The 14,233-nt window shown below is 36.0% G+C and overlaps 1 pseudogene; it reads right to left on the bottom strand.

The window, feature by feature from the left end:
* Positions 1-9,980: 9,980 nt before the first annotated feature.
* On the bottom strand, positions 9,981-13,352 carry LOC143540169 (uncharacterized; annotated as a pseudogene).
* Between the last annotated feature and the right edge of the window lie 881 nt (positions 13,353-14,233).

Consider the following 14,233-nt stretch of genomic DNA (forward strand, 5'->3'; position numbering starts at 1 on the left):
AAAAGCATTTGAGCACCACAGTTTTCTCTTTTTTCTCATTTGCCACCCCGTTAATGTGTTGAAGGCCCACCATTTACCGTTCGGGCCTTAACACCCTGGTGCAATGTGTGCAACGTTAAGGTCGGACCACATAAGCTTTTGCCGTTCCTTTGAAGCCCCACGATGAGTGGTCTAACATATGTTAATTTGAGGCTTAGGCTGAAAGCAGTGGGCGTTTTGGAAGGGGGGAAAGCCTCAAAACGCCCGGATACCACCCCCACCACCCCCCGATACGAATTTGGGCTTGAGCGTTTTGTAGGAAACGCCTGGTGGGGTTGGCTTTCTTCCAGGCTAATGGATAGAAAGGTGGGGATGTTTTGCGGCAAAACCACTACGCATGTTCTTAGAGTTGACAATCTTGCTCTATAGGCACATAGCTTAGCTAGGAAATGCTGCATACTAGGTATGGATCGCACAAGATATAATCAGAAGATGCACAAAGAATATGCACAAAAGTAGAACACATAAACACGCAAGTGCTGCTTTTTTTTTTTCTGAAAAAGGTCTTTGAAGGCCCTTTTGTCCGCGCTGCGCAAACATTGCCATTTGCAGACTGTTTGCTTCTCGAAAACGTTTCATTAAAAAACTCTGCGCAAGCTATTCTTGGTGCAGACTTTGTCCATCCACTTCTGAGATCTTCTAAGGTCTGCAGAGGGTTAAAACACCACACCATACCAACACCCACTGCCCACCACCACCACCACACACTGTTCGCCACCACCACCACCACCGTTCGCCAACACCACCCACCGTCTACCGCCACCACCCACTGTTTTCCCCCACCATCCGCCACCCACCCACCAAAGTCTACCACAATCGTTCACTGATGTGTGGGCGAAATAATGTGTGTTAAGTAAGTTATATCGTGTATTTTATATATTTATATGTCTTGGACACGATTACTTTGAGTGGTTTTACGTTTACAGGTGATCAGAGCTTAAAGGAGCTAAATTGGAACAGATGATATTGAGTGGTAATGAAGATTTTATTTCATAAAATGATAGAGAATTTGAAGACGAAGACGTGGCCGAAAACGGTGCGTAAAACGGAGTTATAACGAAGATGTTATGGGCAACACAGTGCAGAGGGGCTGTTACCGTAAAGCAGTGACTGATGACCGTAGGCTACGGTCACCACCGTAGCTTACGGTGGGGAGACCGTAGGCTACGGTCGCCTGGGCGGAAAAACACGATTTTTTGGTATTTTCTTCCATATTTAAGCCCGGTTCAACCATAGGACGGATATGCTTCATACCCTAACATATTTGGGCGATTTTGAGGGTCATTCTTCACCATTCTAACACCTCCCAATCACCATAATCATCCATGGGTTCATCCTTCCAATCCATAATCGAGCTAATCATGATGAAGAGGCAAGGCTAAACCACTCGTGACCACTTCAGGTGTAGGGTTTGCATATGAACTAATTATTTTTATGAACATTACATGTATTGGGATTTAGTTTGATTAATCTTTTGGTTGATTGAATCTATATGTTTATTGGAACTGATTAAACAGTTGTGTTTTTGGGACTTTCGTTTATCATCAATTATCTGGTTTGTGTTCATCAACATTTAGGATTAAGTTCTTATCGTCATTGAACCGTTTACCATTAATCATTGATAGATGCTTAGTTTTGTATTAATGAACTGGTAATTAGATAGACCGTGTTCAGTTGTGTCAATTCTTCGGATTAAGTTCTGTGAATCATCATAACCAAACTATTGTGTTTAGTAATCATTTATCTATTCTAATAAACGAATCATGTCTATGTGATTTCCCAATTGGTATAAATTATCATCAATCAGTTCATTGCATTACCTGAACCTGAAGTGTAGTCACTGTTTTCTTAAATTGTTTTACAACCAAATTAATTTTCAACTTGCTTGACATCGTCTGTCCGCTTAACATAATTATTGCTAAGTATTGAACTTGATTAGCACTTTCCACTGATTCCCTGTGGATTCGACACCTTACTTGCCCTTGCTAGTAAAGGTATTTTATAAATGTTTTTTATTGACCTTTCGACATCGATCATTCACCACCACCAATGCTCACCACCCACCACCACCGCTTTCTACCACCATCACCAGCGTCCACCACCACCCACCACTACCGCTATCACCATCCAGCAATAGCACCACACACTACCACAGTTTGTACACCCATACCAGTTTATTTTAGCAATCTATAGACGTTAAAAAACAAACAATCTTTTTTGTTGCAGATTGCAGATGTTTGGTCCACCTCTTTTTCTATAGATATATGTGGTCCGCATACCGCATACATTTTACCTCTCAAAAACCAAACAACACTATAGTCTAGCATTAACAACCATATTTTAATGCAGATATAACCTACGCACATAAAACCTAACCTATTTGAAGACTAAAAAAGAAGAAAAATAACAAACATAGATGAAAACAAAAAGTACACAAATGATACACACAAACACATGGGTGTATGACATGTAAACACAAATTTACACTTGATACAAAAGCAGATTAAATTATTTTAAAATAAATACTTACGTTAAAAACTTAAAAGCCTTTAGAGGTTGTTCGGTTCTATAATTTTAAAAAATAAAATAAAATAAAATTTGATGCGCGTCCGGTGTCACATAGTTAAAAGTTGGAATTGAAATATGTCAAAAGTTGAAATACATGCTTTTAATTTATTAAAAGATTGAAATATGGTGGGTTGTGGCGGCAGAAACAATTACAACTGATGCATAGGAGAAATTCCCATTTCTTGTTGATTTCTTGTTAATGTATGAAACTAGCGCAAACATTGCGTGTTGCCATAGGAACCGAGAATTTTATCGGAATCGTTAGACAAATAAAAATAACTAAAAAAAATTAATCAAAAAAATATAGAAAAAAAAAACTAGCAAAAAGATATTAATGATAAAAATCGTGGATAAGGTTCGAAACAGGATGGAAACCGTTAACATAAATAATAGTCTATAGGCCAATGGAAATTTCTACTATAGTTGTAGTTTTAAAATGTATATAGTAGCTACAATGAATGTTTAATCCTATAATGAATTTGAGTAAAGAAATATTTACTAACCTATTAACTCTTATAAACGATATATACTTGGAGTTTAATCGTATCATGGATTTGAGTAAAAAAATTTACTAATCTAATCCAAAATACTCTTATAATATAATACTCATAAATCAGCTATACTTATAGCTTGATTATTTAAATTCTCGACCTTTAGAACAGAAAAAAGACATTTTTCATCACATCATGTCCCTTCAAAAACGAAAAATGAGTATTTACCATGAAAGAAATGAGTATAGTAACATTTTTCACAAACAAAATAGCAAAAAATAAAAAAAATAATAAAATATAAATAAGAACATCTAGAAATGATATTAAATGTGAATACCAAATCACACGGCCCACACGTAGTCAAGAAAAAGACGTTGAACACATCAACGGTGGTCCAACTCCGACCTCTTTTACTTTTTTTCAATTTCATACCTTTTAACACTTTTTTACACTTTTTTTTTGTACTTTTGATCAATAAATGCAAGTGCTTACTTTTTCTACCATGCAAAATACGGCATTAGAATTAAATGGAACGAATACGCGTGAATTTGCCAACATTAGCTCTTTATTGGTAACACAAATTAGGAGTATGTGTCTTTGAAATAATGGTATGCTAATTATATATATTATTTGTATTAAATTCAAGATAATCGACACAAATTTTAAATAATTTAGGTGATAGACCTAAATTTACATGTTTGTGCCTTGCTTAATGTAGATATGGCAAAAAATGCTGAGACTGACGAGAGTATCCAAAACATGATATATTCGGGATGTGGTCGTATTTGAGAATCGTGAAAAATTTTGGGTCGAAGGCGAGAAAGAAAATGAGGCTTAAATTAGTTGAGTAATTGGGGTTAAACATTAAGATTACATTTCTTTTTGGGTGTCAGGACGGGTCGGTCGACCACTCGGCCCTGCCTCATAGCCGGACTTGATTCGAGATGTTATGAGTTGTCATAATAAGCTTTAAAAGAACATGTAAAAGTTGAGTTAAATCAAGTTATTTGTAATTTGTGGGCTTGTTAATCATTTTACGTAGGAATAATAATATTAGAATGTGACTGCGAATAAGTGGCGTGATATAATGGAGGCCTAAAATGATATAAAATTAACCTTTTTTTGTAAAGAAATACGATAATCGACAAGTTAATACATGTATTAAAGTATATGGAGTTTAGACTGCATATCTTGTGTCGTTGGTGTTTAAAATAGAATGTTATACCACCATTTAGTTTGCATATTGGAAATTACATCTTAAATATATATATAAACGAAGCCTCCTAAATTCTCTAAGCCATTAGATTGTTTTATTTGTAAATGAAGACTTCTCATGCATTTGACCTGAATTCACGGATATGAGTCTTACCAAACCCAGATAGCTCTTAAACGGGTTATAACATCCCATTATATTAAAATTTAATCTCATCTAATATTTAATATGAAAATCCTGTAAAATAGAGAAATACAAAAAATTAATATCCGTTTTTTCTAAAAAAGTATTATTTATAATTAAGAAATAATTTTATAGTAAAAAAAGCGAGTCATGGGTCTCACCAAACCCAGATAACTTTTAAACTGGGTTATAACATCTTATTTATTTGTGAATCTCTTTCATAATTAAATCAGAAGTATATTATTAACTTTCTTACAATAAATAAAATTAAAATCCTAAAAAATATATAAATATTAGAAATGAATAATGTAAAACAACCCCGTAATACGGGGGATAAAAGCTAGTTATATGATATGCTACACTATAACTGAATCGCTTATCTTTGATTCATATGGAAAAAAACAAAAGGATTTGATTCATACGAAGATAAGAAAAGTCGAAACGTTGTTATGTCACACTTTATCATTTGACGAATTTTAGTGCCAAAATCAATTATACTGTTGATCATCTTTTGCTTTATGCCTTTATCAAACACAATTAATAAAGAAACTATTGATAACGCTAACATGCTTTAATTAAATCTAAGTTTGAACTTTGAAGTCTAACTTTCAATTATTGAGTAATGACTAACACCAAGGTTAGCTCTAACGACATTAATTCACAACACGTCCTGAAAGACTGAAATCCAACCCAAACACGGAATTCCAAATAAACGAGTCAATGGGAGTACGACCTGCTTAATAAATGGATCATATTAACCCGTTTAAATAGTTTTAGAAAAGTTCACATTTAGATTTTGGAATAAGCTTTTTAAAAATTGTTTATAATTTAAAGTTAACTTTTTATTTTTATTTTTTTCAAAATGTTCTCTTAACCTCTTTGGACACGTTCGTTTCAAGAGGAAATTAATTTTCCTTTTTGAAATCTTTATCACCTCATACTTTTAAAAGCTTTATTCAATAAACAAATGAATTATTTTTGTTTTTCCTTTTATGGCTTAACTTGTGAAAAGGATTTAATGCTTAAATAACATCCAATAGTGTTTAATTTTTGTAAATAATTATCAATCAACTATTTTTTTATTATTATTTTATAAACAGACAGATGGTTTTGGAAATGAAGCTAATATTCAACCATATGTTATTGAAGCTTCATTTCCAAATCCATTAATAGCATAACCTGTTAGGTTCATAGGCCTTTTGGGCCAGATTAGAACGAGACACAGAAAAGAGTAGGGACGCGGGGCTATGGGCCGGCCCTAGTCATCCCGGATCGTTTATTTTAAATGCATTCAACCTAATTCTGTACCTATAAATGTATCTCATGTACTTATAATCCGTAGACGTAAGTCTTAAACCGAACCATGTTAATTTCCCGTATCGTTTATTGCCTTTTGTGTTAGTGTATGTGTGTAATCCTAACATAACCAATGACAAAAACATCATTCTTGATATTATTTTTGTCGAAACCTTGACCCGCTAGCTCGAGTCGAAGAACGAGAACAAGCTGTCCTTGAACCAATTTAAAGCTCCTTTTACTACAGACCTGCAGTATGAAAGAAGCATATGGTAAAAATTAACAAGACTCGTTTCTGCGAGTCTAAAAACCAACCGAGAGTGTATTATGGAGAAGGATAAAAAGACAAGAATACCCTGCAAAGTCTGTTAGCTTCTTCAGTGGGCCATCTTGATCTTCTGAACTGTTGTTACTTTGAGTTTCTGTGATTTTAGCTGCACAACATGAAATACTTTTAATTCACAGAATCTTGAAATCTTGAAAATTAACTGCCTTTTCTAGAAGCTCTCAAATCTGAAACATTAAACTAGAATTTAGAAGTGTGCATGAGTCGAGCTAGGTTGGTTTTGGGCTCAAACCGAAACAAAAACTGCAAATTCGGTTTTTCAGTTTTAAAAACGTTCGGTTTCAATTTGTTCGGTTTTTACATGGGTTCGGTTCGTTTTCGGTTTTATCAATAGGGCTTGAAATATTGGGCCAAAAAGATGGCCCAGAAACATGAATTTGGGATGAAATTCAGGCCTATGTTTTTTTTTTCCTTAACTAATGATTGACTAATTATTACACAATCCGGCCTAAAATTTTTGAGCTCACCATTTATTAATTTATTTTAAATTACTTATAATTGGTTTGATTTGGTTTTCAGTTTTTGTTGATAGCAAAACCTAAAAATTGCCTTTTTAAAAAACATGAAACTGAACTGTCGTTTTTTATTTGGTTCGTTTAGCCCACCAGAACTTACCATCAGGGCGGTTGGATGCAAGTTCTTCTATATAAGCTCGCGGTCTCGGCCACTATCATCAGAAACCAAGTATAGAGTGATTAAAAACAACTCGTTTCCAACTAAGCTTTACAAAAAATAACTTTTATCAATATTTTGCAGCACATACCTGATTCTTTTTTGTAGAGTAACTTTAATGGTGAACAAATGATCACCACGAGTGGACGGTTTATTCAGTTTTGGGACACCTTTCTTTGCCAAAACAAGAACATCACCTGGTTGACTACCTGCAGGAAAGTCAACCCTTCAGCTGTCTTCACTTTGACCACCGTCCCCAATATAGCATCAAGATAACAAACTGAAACTGTTGAGAGCAGATTAACTCCATCTCTTTGTATCCCTTTAACTTCTTCAACATCAAGGTGGATTATAAAACAGTAATCAAGATAAACCCTTTTGGACCAGCATCACCTTCACCAGCAACCTTGAGGATGCTTCCTTTGTCTGACTCCAGGCAGAACTTTGACTTTGATATCTTTCTTCACACGAATACGCCCTTCACCAGAGATATCATCTCACCATTCCCATTACAACTTGAGAATACACAAACCTATATGTACATCAATCAATACATATTATTATTATTATTCATGGTTTCAAGATTCAAATAACTCCTAATTACGCAATACCAATAATCTAATATCTAGATTTAACAAAACAAAAGGTTCATACAGTATAAACACCAACCGTATATCTTTGCCTTTAATAACAGTAGTTTTACGACGTCCTCTAAAAAACTCCTCAAACGGATTTGTCTATGGAAAAAAATAGAAAAAGGATCATCAATGAAGAAAGATTAAGTAACAAACTTATCCTTCGGTTATTACAAGTAGTACCCCAGATTGCCCCCCTGCTGTGCCTTTAACTCCATCTTCACTGTGCCGATCCAAGCCCGAGTTTCACTTATCACGCTCGAGCCGGCTGGCGAGCCTAAACGAGCATGTCACTTAAATGATTTTTAAGAATATGTATTTAATAATTATTAATTAATAAGTGTAATGTTATGAAAAAAAATTAATAACTAAATAATATATATTATTTTATACGTAAAATTATATAGAAAAAAGTATATAAAATAATTATAATTATATAAAATATAATTGATAAATAGTAAATGAGCTGAGCTCGAGCTTTGAAAATAGAGTTCGAAACGAGCCGAGCTCAAGCTTGGCTCGTTTGTACCCCTAAGTGCAACCAATAAGAATTCACCACATATGCAAGTGTTTCCGTCGGATCAGAGTGATTAGGAGAGTCTGCGACGGATCTGGGAAACATCGGACGGTTTAATTCCTGTTACCGACGGATCTCACGAATTAATCTTCCATCAAATTTCTCTCAACTAAACTCAAGGGTTCGTCACTTTCTTGGGCGGATTTCTCAACAACAAATGTTATTCATGGAAAATAAACACTGTGGTTGTGTTCTCGAAATATTAAGCGATTTAGATTATTGATTTGCTTGATTATGTGAAGCAATAAGAAAGATGAAGATGGAGGTTGGTTATGGAGGTTTATGGTTTGAGATGCAGAAGATGAAGTATTACGTCGGCACTTGAGCTAATCCGTCGTCCGACGAAACAGGTTTCATCGGATGACGGATTAGCTTCATGTTTCGTTAGAAGACCAGACATCATGACACTTGGCGACTTCTGTTACGCTTAAATAATCCGTCGGATCAGTTCTTTATGTTGGATCTGACATAATAATATGGCCATTTTGGGAATTTTTTTAGAAACCATGGCTATATTTGGAAAGACTTGGTTAAAATTGGGTATTTTGAAAATTTTCCATATTTGTTAACTACTTATTAATCAACCCAACTCTTTTGGGCCGTATAACTTGTTTGAGCCATAGATTTAATAACAAAGAAGTTCGATTTGGTTCGGTTTTGCTGCTCAATTAGGTTATGGTGCGGGGCCCGCGGGCCGGTTCATGCCTTTCACGATTACTTCTCTATTCCAGTTGAGCAGGTCTATTGGGGTGGGTTCGACCTTTAAATGCACAATCATGTAAAACAACGAATAAATAAATAGAGAAAAAGCCGACTATTGGAAACAAACCGATGACCATCACATTACAAACGCGATGCTCAAAACCAAGAGGGAGGCTATTGCTCCTTTTTAGTTCAAAAACTCATACAACCTTGTTTGTATTGGACCCTCTCTAGAGAGACAGGTCTGGTGTCTTTTAGTTCATTCCGGGACAGTTATGATCCAACATTCCAAACCCGAGACCAAGTCTTTTCTTGATGAATCGAGGTAATAGGTTGCGTCCCGTCCTGTCCCGAAGGTGGTGGGATCTCGGCTGTTAGTAACCTGTTGATAGTTGAGTATCGATTTCTTAACACAACATAGATATTTTAGCATAAGGCTTTAAAGTACTGATATAACTCAACCAAGGATTCGAGTTTTAAGGTTTCGATCACAAAACAACCAAGCAAACAACATGGAACTTTGTTTTAGTTTCAAAACATGCTACATCAGTAATTCTAAACATTGTTTCATTTCATCGCAAGCCTTAAAATGTGAAGAACTAATTAAAACGTGTTTAAATAATACATAAGGATACAAAATCACATCAAGAAAGTATAAACTATATGTAACACTTTGAGCAAAAATGTTATCTTGTGGCAAATTAATTAAGGTTTAATTAATCTAATAGTGCTTTATTTATCATCATCATCATCATCATCATCGTACTCAGTAAATCCCACCGATAGCAAAGCTATGGTAGGGTCTGAGGAGGGTAAGATGTAGACAGTCTTACCTCTACCCCAAAGGAACAGAGAGGCTGCTTCCGGTGAGACCCCCGGCTCGATAGTAGTTTTGCATCAAGCCTTGGACATAAGGCACATAACACTCAACCACCGGGTCATCGGCCGATTGGTGCGTGTACCCTTGTCTTTCGGCTATCAGTGTCACCACATGATGCCTGATTAACCTTCCGCCACTTTTAAAGTTATTTTCACGAGATTAGTAAAATAACGTCAAAATTAGTGCAATTTCTATAAGTAACATTAATCAGATGTTACTTAACCATGTCTAATGATATCAGAAGTTGGAAATGAAGCTATTTAAACAGCATTTGATGTCATGGAAGCTTCATTTCCAAATTCATTCATAGCATAACCAATCGTCCAAGTGCATGAAAACATCATTCTTGATCTTCTTTTTGTCGATACAAACCTCGACCTACAAGTTCTCTTTGAACCAATTTAAAGCACCTTTTACTACAGACCTGCAGTTTGTAATAAGCATATGATAAAGATTCAAACGACCCTTCTCCTGGAGTCGAAACATTAAACAAATGTTGTGTAGAAAGATAAAAAAGAAAGAAAATAATACCTGAGAAAGTCTGTTAGCTTCTTCAATGGGTCATCCTGATCTTCTGAACTGTTAATTTCCTCAGCAACAGGTTCCACTCAAGTTTCTGTGATTTTAGCTGCACAACACCAAATACTTTTTAAGTTTTAATTAACAGAATCATGAAATTAACCGCATTTTGTGTTGTCTTGTTCTTCTAGAAGGTGCCAAATCCGAAACAATAAACTAGAGTTTAGTAGTTTACCATCGGGGCGAGAGCGCAGATGGGTGGAAGCAGAGTTACTGAGAGAAGCCAGTTCTTCTAGAAGCTCGCGTTCTTGGTCACTGCAACAACCAATATCATCACAATTAAAACACAGATTGATTGGAACCGTGCAAATAATAATAATAATAGTAATAATAACAACTTTATCAATATTTTGAAGAACATACCTGATTCGCGTCGGTATAGTAACTTTAATGGTGAATAAATGATCACCACGAATAGATGGTCTATTCAGTTTTGGAACACCTTTCTTCGCCAAAACAAGAATATCATCGGGTTGAGTACCCGCAGGGATTTGAATCTCAGTCAACCCCTCAACCGTCTTCACTTTCGCCACCGTCCCCAACATAGCATCAAGATAAGATATTGAGACAGATGAAAGCAGATTAACTCCATCTCTTTTAATCTCTTTAATTTCTTCAACGTCAAGGTAGACATAAAGATCTCCAGGTGGACCCCTAAGAAACACATACAAATGTCGAATTATAAGAAAAACACACGCACAAGCACACGCACCCAGTCGTATGAAACATACCCTTTTGGACCAGCATCACCTTCACCAGCGACTCTAAGGATGCTTCCTTTGTTGACTCCAGGTGGAATCTTTACTTTGATATCTTTCTTCACACGAATATGCCCTTCACCAGAGCACTTTCCACAATATTAAGATATCATCTCACCATTCCCGTTACAATTTGGGCATACAGAAACCTATATATATTGATCATACATATTAATCATGATTTCAAGGTTCAGTTGATCAATGACAAGTCAAACCAAATTACCTGCGAGAACATACCAAATGGTGTTTGCTCGGTTCTCATAACTTGACCTCTGCCACCACATGTGGAGCATATTCTCATCTTGGATCCTAACTTTGCCCCTGTTCCCGTGCATATATCACATGTTTCAAGATGAAAGAGTTCAAATTCCTTTTCGGTTCCAAATATTGCCACTGAAAACTCTACTGTCATGTCATATCTGTGGATATAATCATGCTTTAAATCCTAGCTTTATGAATAAATAAGTATATACAATATAAAAACTAACTAACCGTACATCTTCGCCTTTAATAACAGTAGCAGCACGCCGTCCTCCAAATCCAGACCGGTCACCGCCAGCAAAACCACCACCCATACTTGTTCCAAAAAATGTCTCAAAGAGATCAAATGGGTTTGTCTATGGAAATTTGGAAACATAAAAAATGGATAATCAACTAAAGATAAGTAACAAACTTATCAGTTATTCTACAGTTGTTACAAGTAGTACCGCATAAGCACCAGATTGTCCCCCTATTGCGCTTCTAACTCCATCTTCACCGTGCCGATCATACATGGCTCATTTTTGGTCATCTGATAGAACCTGACAGCCTCATACTTCAGAATTCAAAGAACTATGGGTGCAAACGAGCCGAACCGCTCGCGAGCTATCGAGATTGGATCGATAAAAAGCTCGACACAAGCAGGACCCAAGCCTCAAATAAAGCTTGTTTAGTTATCAAGCCAAAGCTCGAGCCTTGTATGGGAAGCTCATTTAGGCTCGTCAAGCCTTAACAAGCCTTGTGTATTTTAAATTTTACCTCTTTTAGATTTCTATGTATTAAATTCACACTACTGACTACACAGCCGAGCTAGAGCTGAGCGTTGCGGTTTTTCTCAAATATATATAAAAATAATAAACAATCGTATATAAATTAATTAGCAATTAACAAACGAGCTAATCCCGAGCCCGAGCTTGAAAAAACGACTCACGAGCCGAGCTAGAGCTCTCGCAAGTTAAAACGAGCCGCTCAGGCTCGGCTAGTTTGCACTCCTACAGTATAACAGAAAGAATTGTGAAGCTATGTAACATGATTCTATTAATATATTGTCATATATACCTCATATGCAGCACTGATTTCCTTAACTTTTCTGTAGCTCCTGGTTCTTTATTTACATCTGGATGGTACTACCTCATATATGCAAATCATGAGTAATGTAAAAACCATTACTTGATTTCAGTTCATGCAAAGATCAAATTAATAATCCAGTAAATCAAAAGCCCTAACACTTGCAGGTATAATTTATAAACAAGCTGACCCGAGACCGAGCTCAATCTCTAAAGCTCAAGCCCAGCTAGTTTGTAGTTTTCCTGGCTCGAGCTCGGTTCGCTTATTATTTATTAATTATTAAAATGTTTTATTAATAAATTTTAATAATTATTTACGTATATACAGGGGAGAGATAATTTGAGAACTTGTTAGAGTTTTAAGAACTTTAAGAACCTCATTCTAAACCACTCATTTAATTAAGTAGGTCGGATTACGTGGCTGAAATTAAATCTGATTAAAAAATTATGTAGGAGAGAGAATAAAGATGTAAAGTGATTACACTAACTTAAACATTTGTTACACCTATATAAAAAGTCGACTCGGTGCGTAAAAAATGCTATAATTTTTCTACGGACATGTAATCTACATATATTACATATATGTAAAAAAGATTGTTTCAAATGAAATTAACTCATATCTTATATAAAATATAATATATATTACTTGATTATTTTATCATCATTTCATATGTAGTAATAATAATAGTTATTATATAAATCTATTAAATAAAAAGCTCCTGAGAGCCGGATTGAGCTTGATATGTGAAGCTTGGTCTCGAGCTTGTTTATTAATTGAGCCTCAAGACAAGCTCGAGTTGATTCGAGTTATTAACGCTAATGTTAACCTGCCGAGCCAATTTTCGACAGGCGGATTTGATATCTTTAATGGTGGCAGACTTCGGAACACCGAGAGTGGAGTAATAATCCGCTGCGGCGAACACGAAGAATCCTGCACGGCGATTTCTGTTGTTGAATTGTGACGGCGAAGAGAAAGAGATACAGGTGTTGTAAGTGTTGGTGGTGCGTGTGAACGAGAGTGTTCCGCTATTGAAGAAAGATGATGGAGAGTGTGAAGGAGTGAAAGTGAAGACTGCTGCTGCTGCCATTGTTGCTTAGAAGATGATGCAGACCAGGTGTTCGACGATTTGCTCATTTGATGAATTTCGTATGAAGAAGAAACCACGTGGTTAAGGGGCGATCATACAACGGGAATAAATGGTCAACCAAAGTCATAAGGAATGTGTTTATTGGTTGCAGAGGTGCACGTACCGGTTTAAAACTTAAAACCCGTTTGGGTTTAAATCGGTTCAGTTTGGTTAACAAAAGTCAAAATCAGTTTATTATCGGTTTCGGTTTGGGTTGAAACCTGTTTCTTACCATGTTACGATCAGTTTCGGTTCGAGTTTTGACCGGTTTTAGCTGGTTTCGGTTCGGTTAACCGGTTTGGAACCTGTTTTAGTGGAGAAAATAACAAACTGGTTACAAATCGGTTTCTACATAATCGGTTTCAAACCGGTTCAGTTTCGGTTTGATTTTCGGGTCGGTTCGGTTAACTAGTTTATTTGCCCACCTCTAGTTCTAGTGGTGCACAAACAGGTTTAAAACCCAAAACCTGTTTGGGTTGAAACCGGTTCGGTTTGGTCAACAAAAGTCAAACCGGTTTATGATTGGTTTCGGTTCTGGTTGAAACCGGTTTCTTGACCAGGTTACGATTGGTTTCGATTCAGGTTTTGGTCGGTTTCGGTTCGGTTAACCTGTTTGGAACCTGCTTTGGTGGAGAAAATTACAAACCGGTTCCGTACCTACAGTTTCAAACCGGTTTCTACATAATCGGTTTCAAACGGTTCAATTATCGGGTCGATTGATTTGCCCACCTCTCAGAACTTCACATATGTAACTATTTTTTTTAATGAGCAACGACTAAAGAAATTCAAGGTAACACAAAGGAAAAAACGATCTCATACGTCCGCGATAGCAAACAACGTTG

Source organism: Bidens hawaiensis, unplaced genomic scaffold (genome assembly GCF_021521415.1).
Source record: "Bidens hawaiensis isolate Kalapana, Puna unplaced genomic scaffold, B.hawaiensis_p1.1 tig00012182_1, whole genome shotgun sequence".
Taxonomy (NCBI): Eukaryota; Viridiplantae; Streptophyta; class Magnoliopsida; order Asterales; family Asteraceae; genus Bidens; species Bidens hawaiensis.